This window comes from Anas acuta, chromosome 1 (assembly GCF_963932015.1).
Source record: "Anas acuta chromosome 1, bAnaAcu1.1, whole genome shotgun sequence".
Taxonomy (NCBI): domain Eukaryota; kingdom Metazoa; phylum Chordata; class Aves; order Anseriformes; family Anatidae; genus Anas; species Anas acuta.
Window position 1 is genome coordinate 201,119,486 of NC_088979.1, and position 18,023 is coordinate 201,137,508.

The 18,023-nt window shown below is 44.4% G+C and overlaps 1 protein-coding gene across 1 annotated transcript in view; it reads left to right on the forward strand.

The window, feature by feature from the left end:
- Window positions 1-2,331: 2,331 nt before the first annotated feature.
- Window positions 2,332-18,023, forward strand: part of PRKCQ (protein kinase C theta) — a 60,760-nt gene continuing 45,068 nt past the window's right edge. The window contains exon 1 of the mRNA XM_068670085.1: window positions 2,332-2,576. The gene's annotated coding sequence lies outside the window, so the exon portion shown is untranslated. The remainder of the gene's footprint in view (window positions 2,577-18,023) is intronic.

Here is an 18,023-nt window from a genome sequence, read left to right on the forward strand (position 1 = left end):
AAGATGCAGCTTTAAGGGCTTTTGGTTTCCAAATACCTACACCCACAGGAGTGGCCTCGTCTGTTGTAAAAGGCAATGCCTGATTAGTTGCACAAGTCAAATTAAATGACAATAATAACACACAGCAGTTGATGTGCGTTTCAGTGGAAGCTCTGCGTCATCTGGGTAATTAATACGGTAGCTACCTCCCAGACTACGGCGCTGCCATTTTTAAATATGCAAAACGCTTTTGTGAAAAAGAAGGGAAAAATCTGTTCTCCACGTCCCTGGCGGATAGGACAAGAAGTGGGCTTAAATCTCAGCACTGATAGTTTAGTTTACACATGAAGGAAATGCTCTCTGACATTGAAGGAGAGCTCCTGCCAGGGGCAGGTGTGGAGGTACGGAGGGATGAGGTGGGTGAATGCCCCATTAAAAGGGCTTATGTGGATTTTTAATTGGGGCAGGGGATGAAAGATGTCCTACTGAGGACTTTTTCCTGCTCTGAGACCTTGTCATTGCAGAGCCAAATGTTTTGCTAGGACATGATGCTAGTCTATTTGGGGGGCTTGATATCCCAATGCACTGTGCTGTGTGTGATATCCAGAAGCTAACCCTGAGCCTCCATGGTTGCAGACCTGCAGAATCTCCTAGAAGAAGCGCAATCCTTGTATAATCTACTGCTGGGACCCCTGGAGGGATCTGGTACATGTGAGTGGGCAATATCGAAGGGGTCAGGGAATGGGAGAGAGACCATAGGGCTTCATCACAGCTGGGGATATGCCACCACAAAGCTTGCGCTCATCCAGTCTACATGCAGGCAGATATGATGGTCTTTCACTCATCACGCTACCGTCCAAACTGTAGCAACCAGTGGAGCTGCAAACTTAAGCTTGGGATGGGATTACATGGGATTTTAATTATCTACAGCTCACCTTCACTTAGGTGAAAGAACTTCTGCATGCTAGCAGTATCAACCCCCCCAGTATAATGCTCTCCTATGCAGACAGGAAGGATGGATATGTAAGTTAATGGCATATGAGCAATTAAGATGCAAGATCATCTGCCTCATGAAATGCCGTTTCCTCTCCCGCTGGTAACAGGGATATGTATTATACTCAGCTCAGATTGCTCCAGCGAATAGAAGAGAAATGATCTTTGAAAGCAACTCATTTATCTACATGTAGATTTCCAAAAAGCAACCTTTCTGTTTGCCTTGCCCTACCTTCCCCTTCTTTATTTTAATAGGTAGCTTACATTTTAGGAATTGCCATCAAGGGCAAAACAATCACGTCTTCCGTTTCCACAGCAATATTCAAAGAACCATCCCGGCCTTTCAAAGGGAGCACTTACAGCTCCTAAAATTTCCAAGCACTTCATTTGTATGACCTCAGAGAAAACATCTCTTTTGCAGCTCTGGCAAGTGGCACGTTCAGCATGTTTAATGGGGCATTGACCTTGTAGGAACCAGCATTTGAGATACTTCACCAAGGTGCTGGGACTCAGAGAAGGTCTATAGCCCTATAGGGCTATATAGGTCTATATGTTAGACCTTCTTGTCTTCTATGGGTGCATCTTGCCCATGGTCAGGGGAGTGAAGGACACCCATTGGTCTCTATAACACATCTGTCATAATATTTGTTTGACCACTGCCAACAGTGACATCCACTAGTCTCAAGGCTGGTGTGTTCCTGCAGGATGGGGAGATTCCTGATGGTCTTTTCCAAAACCCTTTCATGCCCACATTTCTGGGGTTTTCTTTCCTTCTTTACACTCCTCTCCCAGTATCCCAGGCAAGTTTCCCTTCTCCAGACCCACCTGCCCAGCAATCCCCAGCACCACACCTTCCAGCCCAGGAGGAGGCCACAGGAATGATGGAGCTGAGAAGGTTCCTAAAGGGATGTCCCGGTCAAAACCCATCTCTGATACCCTCAAGCCCCAAAAAGGTTGCACCAAATGGGAACCACCCATCCTTCTTTCATCTAAAAAAATGGTCCAAGGTTGGGCCTGCCTGGAAGAGACACATCTCAAAGACCAGTGACCAAGAATGCAAGACGGTGGGACAAATTGACGAGGAGCAAGAGCACCTCTTTTGCCACCGTGGTTCATGTGCATATTCATCTGGATACGATGCTCACTTCAATACTCACCTCGATGCTCACCTCGGAGCCTGCTCCAAGCCCTCGGGGATGGGGTCCTTTGGGGGCAAGCCCGGGGGGAGGCAGGGGGAGCCGGGTGGCGCCGAGGAGAAGAAGGAGGAGGTGAAGAAGGAGGAGGAGGAGGAGGAGGAGGAAGAGGCAGCGAGGGCAGCCCCGGGGGGGGGCGGGGGCGGCCAGCGCTGCTCTCAACCGAGCCGAGCCGAGCTTTATCGGGCCGTATCGCCGAGTCCAGCCGGGCGGAGTCCAGCCAAACCGTGCCAAGCCGAGACGGGGTGAGCCGCGCTCAAGCCGTGCCAAGCCGAGCCAAAGCAAACTGCGCCGAGCCGTGCCAAGCCGAGACAAACCAGGCTGCGCCGAGCCGTGCCAAGCTAAACCAGGCTACACCGAGCCAAGCGGAGCTTCCCTGAGCCGAGCCGAGCCGAGCCGTGCGGGCAGCAGGTACCCCCGGGCCGGGCATCCATCCATCTCCGGGCATAGGCGGTGCGCGGTGCTTGCGCGGTGTTTGCGCGGTGGTTGCGCGCTGGATGCAGGCAGGAGGGAGGAAAAAAAAAAAAAAAAAATCTGGAGAAAGCTGGAGAGCAGAGGGCCTGGAGGAGGCTGCCCAGGTACCGGCAAAAAGAAAGTTTGGGGCGCTGTTGGTGCTGTTGGTACCCAGGATGCTGCTCAGTACACTCTGCTTCAGCGATCAGTTTGGGTTCTGGTGCAGGATTTAGAGGCTGACAACTTGAAATCTAGCCAGAGGTCTTTTTTTTCTTTCTTTCTTTCTTTCTTTCTTTCTTTCTTTCTTTCTTTCTTTCTTTCTTTCTTTCTTTCTTTCTTTCTTTCTTTCTTTCTTTCTTTCTTTCTTTTTTTTTTTTTCTTTTTTTCTTTCTATTTTCTTAAATAAGCGTTTATATTACTTTCAGGTCCTACACCTGATGCCTGTTGCAAGTGTTTGTGGTTTCATAATCACATTTTCCTCCCTTTAAAAAGTGTTGTTTTCTCCCTTGTGACTTCATGCAATACAAAGAAGAGGGGAAAATGAGAAAAACAATGAAAACTGATTATGACCAGAGTGTTATTCAACACATACACACAATAAACAAACTGGAAAAAAAAAAAAAAAGAGAGGGAAAATAAGTTCCTTTGCTAGTGTCTTTGATGTATTTGTGGTGTTTCTTGGCTACAGCAGTATGCAATAAGACAGTCATGTAGAAGTTGAGTTTTACTGCGGATGATGTATCTCGCTTGCTGGGTAAATCATTTTCGGGTCAAATTTGCAATATTCAGCAAACTAGCACTGTAATAAGTTTGAAAGCAGATTTGAGCGGTAAAGAGAAAGGAGCGGTGTCTGTCCCTCCTCCGCTGCGCAGTGTTGTGAGCGACATTTCCTTCTGAAGGAGGGGACTCGAAAACCCAGCCCGGCTGCTCGGTCTCGAGACTTGGGTTATGTTCCTTCCATACACGTTGGATGCTAATGAAGTTAAACTCTTGGGTGTAATCAGATCCTTTTTAATGAGCCCTTATCGCTGTACTGCAACTAACTTCTCAGCTGTACTTTTCTTCAGTCTCCAGTAGTGTGATACTTTGCAGAAAGCAAAGTTTTGCAGAAAGGCAGAAATCTTTTTATGGGCCCTTTTTTTTTTAAATTTCCACCAATGAAATGGCAGTGGCAAAGAAAAGGACATGAGCAGCTGAAAGCCACTCAATTGAGTCATGCTAATAGCAGATTATTTAGTAAGGTTACCAGGGCAGGAAGAGATAAAGTTTCACTGAACTCGCTATTAAAAAAAAAAAAAAAGTGGTGGGGGGAGGGAGAAGCAGAACTGTTTGCAGCAAATAGGTCAATGTTTCTGACTTTTGTATTTTTGAACAGACAAATCCTTGAGATCTGGGACCTGTCCTTTGATATTTCTTCTTTGTTTGTTTGTCATTGATTGGGGAAAAAAAAAAAAAAAAAAAAAAGGACCCCACATCCCAGCTGAAACCATGTGGCATTTGGGGTCTCTGGGGAACGCGTGCGAGGAGCCTGGTGGAGGGACCAGCAAGGAGCAGCTGCTCCAAGGAGGTCCCTGTCCCACCTGGTTGTGGTGGAGCAGGGCTGCACGGAGCTGGAGGTATCATAGGGGCTCCTAGGACAGTCACCTGCCTGGAGCTCAGCGACCCACCGAGCTGTGCACTTGAAATCGGTTGAATCTGGATCTTAGTGGAGGCTCTGGGTACCTGCTTCTGTTTCTTGGGTGGTGTTTAGGCTGATCATGAGACTGAGCTGTGCATCCCTGAGCTGTGCTGCACTCCTTAGTTTCCTTCCATGACTTTCTGGCCAGCCCCTAGGACACCGGATGAATGAAGCATATAATGCTTCAGAGGTTTCAGAGATGGAAGACTTCCCTCTTTAAGCTGGTGGCACAGCTGCACTGGTATAGGTGATGCAAAGCTTAGCTGGGCTTTCTCCCCACTTCTACATATCCTTTAGGATTTTTTCCAAAGCTCCATCAAGGCTTCAGATCCCCCTCCTGAACCTCCACCCTGCACCTCAGCACTCCCCCTCTGATCAGGCTGTTTTTGTAATCACTCTACTGCACCGGGCAAAACTTTTCACTTTTTTTTTTTTTTTTTTTCACAGCAAGGAGAGCTAAGAACAGAGGGTTGTTCCTCAGCCTGGGTGGAGCTAACACTTTTTTTTTTTTTTTCTGCCTCAAGGGTGCTTCCTTTCAAAGAAAGTCACTCAGTCGCTCTCAGAGCTTCTCACGGATGCACTGTGCGCCTCCGCATCACATCAGAGGTGCAGGGCCTCATAAGAAAAGCTTAGAGGGAGAGACAAGGAAGGATGGAGGGAAGGAGAGCCCCAGCATCTTAGTTTCCCAGCATGACAAGTTCTTGCTTTTCCTCCTTTGAAACTTTTCCAGGTTAGTCCCTCTATTATCCTCCCACTCTGGTTGTTCCGAAGGAGGTGATACGGTGAATATAACTTTTGGTGGCAACTTTTTGTTTTCTTCTCTTATTGCCTGGGTTTAATTGCAAAGAAAAGGCAGACCTGTGGCAGCCCAGGAAGGAGGTGAAACATTAGCTGTCTTCTAGGGCTTTGTCAGAAGGACTGCTCTCAAAGCTGGTCTTGGCTTTTGGCATATACATTTATGGATCTAAGTTTAAAAATCTGGTTGCAAATTCTGCTGTTGCTTCCCATTTCTGAGGCCGGGGTTTGTGTAAGTGGAGTGTTGTTCTTTGCCTAAGCTTTGAAAAAGGGATTCTTGAAATAGAAAAGGAAGAGAAAGTCAATACAGTGGTATGAACACCCAAAACCTGTATGCATGGAAGTGTTTATAGGACTAGCCAGGACCTTGGTCCTTTTATCACAGGTATGTGCAGCTTACAAATGCATGAACAGTTCCTTTGCAGGGTTACTCACGTGCCATCTGCCAACCCTCACACAGAAACGTTCATGGGATCATGTTCTTGCTGCACATCAGACAGCAGTCTGTGAGATCCTACAAGCTCATCTGGAGTTTCTGTTCTGCTGCATTGTTTTCTGTTTGCCTGTATTGCCTCCTAACCAGAGCATCTGACTCCTGCTTGTAGGCCTGGCTAGAAGGAAAGCAGTGACAATTGCAGAGTGCTTCCCGTGTCATTGCTTGTTTGTGTTCATTTTGTGATTTATTAGGCCAGGTTTTTAATTTGTCGTCACCTACCAGATCACATCCAGCAGAAGAGACAGAGTTTATTAACTATGATGTGTGAAGAACAAACCAGGATTAATTTTTAATTTATGCACAGCTGTTTTAGGAGCAGATAATTCCTCTGGTTTGTCTGGTGCCTTGCAGCAACACCACTGCTTTGAGGCAGCTTGCTGGGGCAGAGTTGTGCCATCCCACTTGGGGATATTTTTAGTTCCACCTGTGTGTAAAAATACTTTCCTGTGTTTGGTCTTTCGGGGCAGAAATGCTGAATGGAAGAAGTATGTGGTGGTATAGGATGTATTCAGGATGAGATGAAAGGAAAATGGTTCAGCTTTCACAGAGCTGTACCTTGTCTCTCTCACCCTGTCAGCGTGGTGCCGTGTGGTGCGGATGTAGGGTTCAGTTATCTCTAAAATGAATTTCTTGATATTCATCTGAGCCGTAAAGAGCCCTGAGATTTACAGGTGATAAACTCTATGCAACATTTTCATGGGTTTTGTGAATGGTCATTGCCTTACTGACCTATTTTGGGGTGCTTCTCAGTAGTGAGCTGCCTCAATTTTTATATCTTTATATTTGTTTGACTTTTGTTCAAAATACAAGCATCCCCTTTTTGTTATCACTGTCAAGTACAAATGTCCTGCTTATCTCCAATAGATGCAATAATAGTGAGAGCATATGCATAGGAAATACCAACCTTAAAAGACAAATATTTCAGATTGATAAATAACAGAGAACAGGGACGTTGTTAATCTTGTGACCATCTGAGCAAAGTACTCAGTGTGATTATGTTCGTCTTGTGACTCCTGTTTTATCTGCATCAGGGAAGTGCAGGGGGTCGTAATGCTGTGCCCAGTTTAGGGCATCCTCACCCTGCCAGTTCCACGGGGACAGAAGGGCTGCTGGATACAGCTCATCAAGTCAGTCCTTTATGCTGCACCCTCTGAAATGCATTTCCTGCATGACCAAGTGTTTTGCCCTACAAGCGTTTGACTCACACCATCGCTAAGCTGTTCAGGACCTGAGCTGTGTGTCAGTCTGGACCTGGCTGTAAAACAGCAGTAAAACGTTCATGCTTTGCACAAAGATTAGAGAGAAAGTAGCCCTGAACTGCCTGGGAGGTTATGTAAGCAAAGAGGGGCCTCAGCCACCAGAACAGTGTGAAAAACCTCAGCATATCTACAAAACCAGGCCATGAACTTCACTGAGCAGTGTCACTGGGGCTGTGTGTAGACCTCAGATGAAACAGGACAGAAAAGTTCAATCTGCTCTGTTCTGCCCAAGGCCAGGGAACTTTTACCCTTCCATCAGGAGATGACTCCACTTCTTCAGGAGCTCTTCTGCTATCTATTTCTAGAGAAACCGTATCTTTCAATGCACATTTTTTGATTTGTATCTCATCAGGAATGCCTGATGAATACCCGAGATTAGAAAAAGAAAAAGCCCTGCATGGTTGTGAACTAGAAAACAGAAAGCACAATTGTGTCAGATTTTTCACGAGAAATACGTATTTTAGCAAATTGTTGCTACGTTGAAATAATCTCCTAGCATGAACAAGGCAGCTACAATGATGAAAAAATTCAGACAGTTTTCATTCAGGGTTGCCAGACAATAAAGAGTTAAAGAAAAGAAGCTAATGTGACATCAAAGAGAGGTGCCTATAGGAGATGGTTGAAACATCTTCCTCAATGTGTAAAGGCATTCAAAGACAGCACTAACAACACTTCTCTACTTAGCACATCATAATTATCAGCAAATATGACAGTAGAAGGACTCCGTAATTACTACAGCTCTGATCAGGAGATGAGGATGAAATAGTGCAGGAAGAAAGCATTAGAAAAGATCGTCGTAGTCAGTTTAAAATATACGTAGGAGCAAATGTACATTTTAGCAGTGGTAGCAAAACCATTATACATATGGAAGTAGAAATCATGAGTGAAGTTGGTGGAAGGAAAAAGGAAGCTTCAGGGTTACAGACTTGGTTGGTTTTAATGGACAAGAGAAACAAATAGTAATAATAAAAATGTTTTTCTTTCCAATGCACAGAAAAAATATTATTTTTTCTTTTGGTTCTTTAGCGGAAATATTTTGGTCCTGAAAAAAATGTTTGGATTCTGAATGCTGTTATTGTGTGACACAGGAATTTAGTTAGGGATGGTGTGCACTCCTCTGTTCAGCTGGTCTCCTGGATCCATTGTGACCTCTGTTATGTGGTGTAGAAAGATTCTGGCCCTGTCCCAGCACCCCTGGAAATAATGCTCATGGAAGATGTGATCCTCTGGATGAACCTGCCGGGCAGAAAGAAGGAGGATATGGAAGAACCGTATCTATAGTTTCAGCCATGAGGCTGGCTGAATCAAAACATCTGATTTTGTACATGTTTCCTGGAGCAAAAGCTAACTTTTCTTCAGAAAATACTTCCTTTTTTCTTTAGTTGAAAAAGTGGTTCTGTATCAAAAAAATTGACAGAATTTTCTGTGACAACGAAAACCACTGCCTCACCACCAGTTGTCTATGGAGAGTTTTATTATTTAAAAGGAAAAGGGTTGAAAAGGTCATTCGAGGCGCTGGGGGTAACATGGGAAAAGATGTGAGCCCGCCTGCAGAAGTAGATCACTAAGTGGTGGAGATAGGGTAAACCTCAGACCCAACACAAGAGCAATCTGGGACAGGAAAATCCCTGTATAGACAGACTAAGAAGGAGATGGTTGTGAGATGGGTGGAAGATACTTAGGTTTATGGTGAGTGGTGATTTTGGGGCTGGAGATGGCCAATAGGTTTCTCCCTGCTGCCAGAAGATGAAGGTTTAAGCTTCTGAGTCACGTATTTAGGTCTAGCATACAATAGGAAACTACTGTTCAGTTTCTTCAGCTCCTTCCTTGGCTTCATTAACATCATTCCCTGGCATGAGGATTGATACCTACATACCTTACTGGAATGGCTAAGACTAAAGCACTTTTGTTCCTTGCTCCTTTTAAAAAAAGAAAGAGCTATCTCAGTCCATCCTAGGCCCATTTTATGGAGGTAACTGCATCCTCTTAGGTGATATCCATGACAAAGGACCTTTTTGCTCTTTACTTTTTTACGGAAAGGAGGCCCTGTAGCCCCAGTACCAGAGCACAGCCATTCAGACTCTGGAGTAATGCAAGCATTCCTTTTCCTCAAACGCCCAATTTGTAGGCAACATGGAGCCATCGTTTACTTTCAGAGTGCTCTCTAGAGATAAATATTAATTTAGTGGACCCAGATGTTCATCTTATATTGTCCAAAGCAAGTCCCAGTCCCAAAATAAAGCACCTATCTCTTAACACGTGTCTACAGCAACACTGCTCCTTGCTGGCTTATCTTTGATGTTAAGCAAAGGATTAGACCTGCTGCCCACCCTTTCCTGCTGGGCCACTAGATGAGGGCAAACATGTCCAGTTCTTTATCACGTCTGTATTTATTGACAATGCTAATAAAATATGAGGTTTGAGCACTATGCCCAGTCAGTGAGAACATGTATGTGTTAACGTGGTCCCTGGTTGTGGTCTGCTTGAGCAGCACTCTGGAAGGTCTGCTTTAAGTCACAGTGTACAGAGGAGGCATCTTGGTCCACTCAGTGCAGGACATAGGTGCCCATGCACTGCTAATCCCAATGGTATCAGCTTCACTTCACATGCTCAGATTGCCCAGTTTGGGTTCAGTGGGACCTTAATGACCTGGAATGGCCAGGCTTATGGTACATGTGCCAGTCAGGACAGAAAAAAAGATACGCCCTTGCTCTCAGGAAAGGTTGTAGCCAGAAAGGGATAATGAAACTGATGAACTGCCATTGTGTGGCAAGTTTTGGACCTCAGCAGGGCAGGTAAGAACAAATGTTTCTTCCTGATCACCAGCATGGGTCTGTTCCTCACTGCTCTGTCTGGGCCAGATGTTGTAGTCTAAAGCATGACCCTAAAAAGTCATCTATGGGGATAGGGCTGTGGACGGAATACTCTGTTTGCTTCCGTGAGGCATTTGAAAGAACCAATAAAACAGTATAACAGGCAACGCTTAATCTAAGCTGTAGCTCTAAGTCAAATACAAACATTTTTTTTCTGTCGTCACATGTAGATATCTCATTCCAGAGCAGACACCCACCCAGGCCAGGAAGTGCAATTCCCCTCCTACATGTCACTGTACCAGATGTTTTCTGGAAACAAACAAACAGAAAATAAGCACAGCCCATCCCAGAGAGTGTAAGTGCTGTTGCACCACTACAAATGCACACATTAGCTGGGAGCATGGATTTAAGGCAGTTCATCTCAGGGGTGCATGGATCAAGAGCGATATATTTTCAAAGCAGACTGGCTGTAGGGCTTTTGTTAACTAGTTGTTTTGTGGAGCTATGCTCATGTTTTGTGGGAGGAGAACGCCTCTAAAAAAAATGTATCCATAGCTTTGGACTGACAGTAAGGTGTTTTTTTGGTTTGGTAATGTGTACTTTGTCCATGTTGCCAATTAATGCAGCAGCTCAATACTTCAGACCAAATTCTGTCCTCAGCACCAAACAGACAGGAGCAGTAGCCTCACTGTGTGCTGAATGTGTGCATGTGAGAGGACAAATTTAGCCTGTAATCTAAATAAACTGCCCAAGTGTGTGGCTTTAATTCTATTTTTAAGAGAGAGAGAGAGAGAGAGAGATGCTAATGGCAGTAGAATTATTTGCAAATACAGAAGTGTAAGTAACTTTCTGAAGCCTACAGACTTGTTGCAGCTTTGCTTTAGCACAAGTGAAGCAGTAATACAGCTTAGTCTTTTAGTGACCCCATGACTTTGTGAAGTAGCAGACAATCTTCAGGGATACCCAAGGACACTGAAGCCAGAAACATGATGGGTGTCACAATAATGAGAAGGCCAAGCTTTAAAGTCAGCTAGTGCCAAAGTTCCCTGGGAACCTCACTCCAGACTTTTGTGAGCATTTTGGGAGCAGAAACCTAACTTCTATATTGTTTCAAAAGTAAAATAAATGTTTAATTTTTCACTTGCATTCAAGCCTTTTCAGGAGGTTTTTGATGGTCATTTGAATTTTCTGTGGAGTTTCTATATGTTGGTGAGCATGTAACACAAGTCAGGAATAGTTGGAGTGGGATAAGAATCCATCTGAGTGAAAGTGGAGGCATTTTGGACTTGATATGTTGAGAATAGAAGGAACAGCTGAGGCTTACAGACATTTGTTCTGTCTTGTGAATGGGATTTAGGCAAGGTTGTACCCTACTTATCCATGGAAACCAGAGAGACTAATAGTGGTGCAGGAGTCACCATTATTACTCTTGAAGCACTGTACACCCACTAAGAGCTGAATTTAGCCAGGTTTTCCCCTCCCACTGTTGCTTTCTGCAACAGAGCAGTGACAGTTGCTATTTATGTTCTGATTTATAACATGGGTAAAACAGTAAAGAACATGCATCCCCCAGCTTCCGTTTTCAGCTCTCCTGTCCCCTCCTTCCCTTCCTACAAGGGGAGGGTGTTTATCAAGGCAACCGTAGCCATTGTCACTAAAACTTTTGAGTAAATTATTTCCAATATACAAGGTATCTGAAAAACAACCCTCTTTCTCCCTGTCCCCCCCTGCAAAGCAAGGTGATGCTCTGTAATGTGTTTTCTAGCAAGACTTGAAAGGATGGTGCATGTACCAAATCTCATCATTAGAAAACTGAGTTATACAGCTTAGCTCAGTTTTTCCAGTTTCTAGTTCCTAGCAGTGTCCTTTTCATTATTTATAGACAAGATTCAAAACCCATAGAAAGTTAAACAAAGATTTCAGTGAGTTTTGTTTCAGAGTCTACTGCACTTAGGTGAAGCTGTAGACCAGCATCATGTCCTCGGTTTGTTCATCTCTATTTGGAAAATGTGTGTTAATTCATTTGGGTCTGCATGCAGACAAATACCCCTAAGATGGGCTTTGATTTTTTTAATTGCTGACTGGTGAGACACACAGCTGGGAGCCACCTGCTTATGTCTCCAAAGCCACAGACAAACTTCTCCACCTGAACTAGCTGCCTGGTCTCTGTCTGCTGTGGGGAGAAGGGCATTCAAGGCCGGCAGGCATTTTGCCCATATTAGACAGACACGTTGGAAAGAGAGGAATTGAAAACCCAGGAGTCCTCTTTCTTTCTGCTGTTCATGAAGGAAGCCTGGGAGGACTAGTCCATAAGCAGATTCATAAGGAGTAGATAATAGTGTGAAGTTAAGTGTCAGGAATCCCAGACACATACAATCATACAATAACCTGAGCTGGAAGGAACTCACAAGGATCATTGAGTCCAATTGGCTCCACACAGGACCACCCCAAAACCAAACCCTATGTCTTAGAGTGTTGTCCAAATGCTTCTTGAACACCAGCAGGCTCGGTGCCATGACCACATCTCCGGGCAGCCTGTCCCAGTTCCTGATCACCTCTGGGTGCAGAACCTTTCCCTAATCCCCAGCCTGACCCTCCCCTGTCCCAGCTCCATGCCGTTCCCTCAGGTCCTGTCGCTGTCCCCAGAGAGCAGAGCTCAGCGCCTGCCCCTCCGCTCCCCTCATGAGGGAGCTGCAGGCCGCCATGAGGCCTCCCCTTGGCCTGCTCTGCTCGGGGCTGAACACACCAAGGTTCCTCAGCCGCTCCTCACACATCTTGCCCTCTAGACCCTTCATCACTTTTGTAGACTTCCTTTGGACACATTCTAATACTTTTATGTCCTTCTTGCATTGTGGCAACCAAAACCATCACAGTGCTCAACCAGTGTAGAGAAGAGCAGGACAGTCACTCCCCTTGCCCAGCTGGCCATGCCATGCCTGAGGCACCCCAGGGTGCAGTTGGCTGCCCTCGCTGCCATGATGCTCTGTTGATTAAAATTCAACTTGGTGTCAACCACAGCCCCCAGATCCCTCTGTGGGGCTGCTCTCCAGCCTCTCATCCCCCAGTCTGTACGCATAGCCAGCGTTGCTCCATCCCAGGTGCATAATCTGGCACTTGCTTTTGTTAAAATTCATGTGGCTGGTGATTGCCCAGCCCTCTAATTTGTCAAGATCTCTCTGCAAGGCCTCCCTGTCCTCGAGGGTGTTAACAGGTCCTCCCAATTTAGTGTCATTTGCAAACTTACTTATACATTCTAGTATAACAAACGTTGCAAACTTACTTATACTTTCTAGTCCTACACCCAAGTCATTTTTGAAAGCATTGAATAGGACTCACCCTAAAATAGAACCCTGAGAAACCCCACTCGTGATTGTTTTATGGTAGGGGCAATGAGGAGAGGCAAGGGGACCTCCAGTGTGTCAGGGTCATAAATGGACACATATTTATGTGGAAGAAGTGACCATAGGCTAGTGCCTGGGGACCATTGGCCCTCTTTGGCAGAGGACCCCACTAGTAGAAGCAACAGCAGCTGCAGTTTCATCTACACTTGGGTATATTTTTTCTAATGACACAGGGAAAGACATGGTGGATGATCAGTGAGCAGAGGGCAGTGACATGATAGAAGAGCAGGACAAAGAGTTGGCTGAACGTGCTTTAGACCATGGTACTGATCCGAGCCTCAGAGATTACTAAAGGAGTAATACCTAAAGATGTAACACCTGAGGTTCTTGCTAAAATTTCAGTGATACGGTCAGCCTCTTCATGGTGTAGCTCCCAGTTGCACAACACCTCTGAAAACTCTGGTTCTGCAGTTATACATTAGACATCAGCTTTGCTTTCACCTCAGAAACAGGGATTATTTTACCTTTGGGACTGTGGTGAGGAAAGGTCATAACTGATTACAGCTTTTGTATTCTCCTTTTGTCAACCTTGGAGCAAAACACCTCCATGATTTCTTTGGTCAGACCTTTCTTAGGATCATAGTAAAAGGTATCTTATTTGACTTCAAGAAACAATTGCTTGTTCTATCTTTGCAGTCACTGCTGTAGCTGTAACTCATACCATTTTACAGAGGTGACATGGCTTTGTTCTGGATTGCCATGGATCTGGAATGCATCAGGGGTACCTCTGTACTGCCCTTGCATAGCCATTGTCGAGATGTAATACACAAAAAAGGAAAAAAATAAAATAAAAGAGAGAGAGAGAGAGAAAGAAAAGAGAGAAAAAGGAAAAAAAAAAAAAAAAAAAAAAAGGATCCTCAGCACTTTGGTCTAAAATAAATTTTGATTGAGATTTGTATTGCTTTCTTCCATGCTCTGTGCCTCCCATATTCCCCCAGTTAGGGAGATAACTGAGGGCAGAAGCACAGATATAAACTGGTGGAGAAATGACCTCTCAGAGTTGGTGTGAGCTAAATGTTAAGTGGAATGAAAAGACACAGAGAGAAAGAGATGGAAGGTCTCTGAAGAACCCTCATGAGTCTCTGATGCTGAGGAAAGGACACCAAACTGTAAGTGTGAAGAGGGCTTTCAGCCCAGCTGGAGCCAGAGCTACTATGTTTAAATAGAAATGTAGTTTTAAACTGAGCTCTTGTATGACTGCAGAAGAGGGAATAATGTGTTTTATGAGTTTCTTTATGAAAGTGTCTGGAGTCCAGAGCCATTTGGAGTAGGAAAGGCCAGAGGTTGGTCTTACTGTTGTGTTGACAAGAGAGGGCATGAGTGTGGCATCTACAGAAAAGCCATGGGACTAATGGAAACTAAACACTCATGGGGGGTGATTTTGGTGAAACCTTTGTGGCAAAGATTGATGGAGCAGAGAATGAAGGCAGAAACTGCAGGTCTGCCAGATTCCGTCATGCAAAGATATTCTGCTTTTAAGGTATTTAGCAGAGTAAACTTGAAGTGCAAGGGTGTGGAAAAATCTGAATTATTTGAAATATCCACAATGGTGCTCATTTTAAAGTGTGAGCTGGGCCAGGTGCTCATGGGAGTAAAGCCCAAGTTGTTGGTGTGCCTAAAATGTAGAGATTTGGCAACCAGGCATTTTCTTGTGATTCCTGTCCATTGAACCTGACAGAACATGTCCAGTTCTGGAGAGAAGCAGGGAGAAAACACTAATTTGCTTTAAAATAATAGAGCAATCTGTAGGATAGTCTAGGGACAATCCTAGATCAAAATTAATTTTCTAAAATCTTTCTGAAGTCTTTTTTGTCACACACGGGTAAGGTGTGGTTATTTAACATGGATTTCAGTTACAATCTGAGGATCCTCTGTGACAAATTTGGCCACGTTTTTGAGGAATATGTGGTAACACTAAGCACACAAGCTTCGTTCCTGACAGATGGCTAGACAGATACGTCAAGGATGATGTAGACTATAGTCTGCCAGGAGGCAGAGGGATGAGCAAAATGCTCTTTCCCAGCCCAATATTTCCATGATTCTAGGTCCAAATACCTTTAGCAGATTTCCAGATTAAATAAATACATGAAATACCTCTACCGCTGAACAAGGTTGAACGCAGGCATGAAATTCTGCCTGCAAAAGGAAGGATGCTAATATGTTCCATTATGGCCTCGCCCTTTCCTCTGGACTTATTTTATTTTATTATAAGGGAAAGAAAGTGAAAAAAAAAGAAGTGCAGATTGGCTGGAAGGTCAGAACATTACTGGCAATTCTGGTACATGATGGTGAAGTATTTCAGGAAAACGCCACTTGTGTCATTTAAAAACACACACACAAATAATACACAGCAAGAGCTCTGTTAACCAGTATTAAAATCTTAGAAGAAATACAGGAACTGCTGGGCTAACGAACGAGAGAGCAAAGGAAAGGCGATAGTTACATAGGAAAGGAGATAGCTACATCTCGGTTCAATATATTTTATTTTCCTCATTACACCAGATAGCTCTTTGAAAGTGTTTTGTGTGCAGTGTTTGAAAAGCTAGGCACTGTCATTTCAAGTTTGGCCTGTGTTTGTTAGAAGACAGATAAAGTCTGAAAGAAAATTCAGTATTAAAAATTATAAATAAATAAAATGCGGATAGTTATTTTTTAAATGTTTCCTTGGTGTTTTTGTGGCTTAAATGTTGCAGAAATGAAGCGATGCAGGAAATTAAACTAGCCAGAGCTCTCTAGGAAAATAAGAAAGTAAAACCAGTAAGTTGCTTTTAAAAATCTGGGCCCAAAAGCAAAACCAAACAAACAAAAAGAAAAACCACACACACAAAAGAAAGGATATACAAAAGAGAGTCAACTGAACAATTGTGCTTCTTTCAGATAGGACAGGTAAGGGTGCAAGTTTGCTTTGTTTTAGGAGCATATATGACAAACATCTGCTAAAGATGCGGTTAAAAGGGTTCAGACCTAGTTTCAGTGATGGAAAGCTATTCCCAATAGAGGTTTGGCTTTCTCTTTTTGGTGGGTCTGCTCTGCTCCTCTTCTCTAGTTTACAGAAATAACAAGGGCTTTAGCTTTTAAAATCTTGCCGAGAGAGAGAGAGAGAGAGAGAGAGAGAAATTCACAGTCTCCTGGAAAACAAAAGGTGTATCTGAAAGAGACTGTCCTTCTGATGGGAGAGTTTGGCTCTTTTATGTGAGAAAATTTTAGAAGTGCTGAGGAGCGTTGCTCTGGACCCTCTTTCCATTTTTAGCTTGCCTCTCAGAGCGGATGGTTTTGGCCCCAGCCAAGCAGAAAGAGTGGGGTCCCCACCCAGTTGTATTTCACTGTTCTTTCAGGCTATCACAACTGTTAGGCATGAATGCACCTGCTCCCAGATCAAGCCTGAAGGTCTGTGCCCTCTACACTAGACACCAGAAGTAGGACTTGTCTGATGTTGGACTTTTTTGGGGTAGATGTAGTCATACCGGCTAGCAGGAAAATAGTGATTACAGGATGGGATTGGCCTAACTTATTTTAGATGTCTTCTTCAGGAGGGCATGAAGCACACCCTACAAGTACTTACATGTATATCTCTTTAATGGGTAATCATAGAATGAGATAGGAGCTGGGGTGATGAGCTCTTCAGTTGTCTTCATGTATTCATGTGGATCCACCAGCAGAGTGGCCACAATTTCCCAGTCTCTTTATCCCTACCAACACGCAGTTGCTGCATGCCTTCCCACATTAACATTTCTGCTTTGTGCAGTCCCCCATGGCTGCACAGCTGCAGGATCAGTCAGATCAAGAAACAGATACAGCTGCAAACTCACTTGTCAAGTAAGGAAAGAAGAAGGGCTGCTTTTAGAGAAACCTGTTCCCTGGTCCCATACTGTACACCAACAGCTGACACAGTGCTGGAAGAGGTTTGAGAACCTGCACTCTGAGATGGGGTGGAAGGCTGAACAGTAGTATCCTTGCACATAGCCTGCATTTAGGTGTGCTTAAAGCAATTGTCAAATGGTAACGTAAGGATAACGAAGCACAAACTTCCTGTTTTTAAGACCCACCCAGGCAAGTATCTGCTTCAAGGGTAGTAGATCCCATTTTAGAGTCCATGGAGGTATGCAATAAGCACTGGTACTACCAGCATACTCTTTTCTGTGGGATGAAATACCAACCTCACACAACTGTAAATCTGTTCACCTGCTTAAACTCCACCTTAGCTAAATAACTCGTAAGAACATACATCTAAAGCTCCTGTCTCGTCTTGTGCACAATGAATGCAACAGGAAGAAACCACATGAATTCAGCAAGTCCAAACAGCTTTGTTTTAAGGCTATATATAGGAGACCATGACCAGTTAGCAATGCACTCAGCTTGCCCTAAACACAGCATCACAAGATGGTTCGCAGACATTTAAAGGGAAATCCCCCATTCGCATGCCTGCTGTGGGGGCCCCACAAAAGTCTGGAAGCCTGACTTTCACGTGCCAGAATAAATGCTTTGCCTGGCTCTGCCAGCCATGGGGAAGCATTCACATGGTGAGCATCACCTGTGAGTTGAAATCAAGTCATTCCAAAAAGTTTTGGGAGGCTCTTTATTTGGATGGAGGCTGGTACAGTACCAATCCTATCAGAGATGGCAGTTGGTCCTGCCTTTCCTTGTCCACTCCTTCTACTGCCTTTGTGAGCCTGGCTGAAAATTGGGTAGCTACTATTGGAGAGCAGGGAAATTTAACAGCTCCATAAATTTCCCTCCTTTTCTTCATCCTCCCCTGATCCAGAACCATTGTAAAAGCAAAGTGTGAGAAACACTGAGTATAACCCGGAGGGTGTCTGAACTTCCTCCTTTACAAACAGGCTGTTTTGATCTCCACTGAAATAACAGGCGGTACGGGCAGACAAAATGAAAGTCACTCAAGGGAGTTATTCATACTGCATGGGCTATAGAAGCACAGAATCACAGAATACCCTGTGTTGGAAGG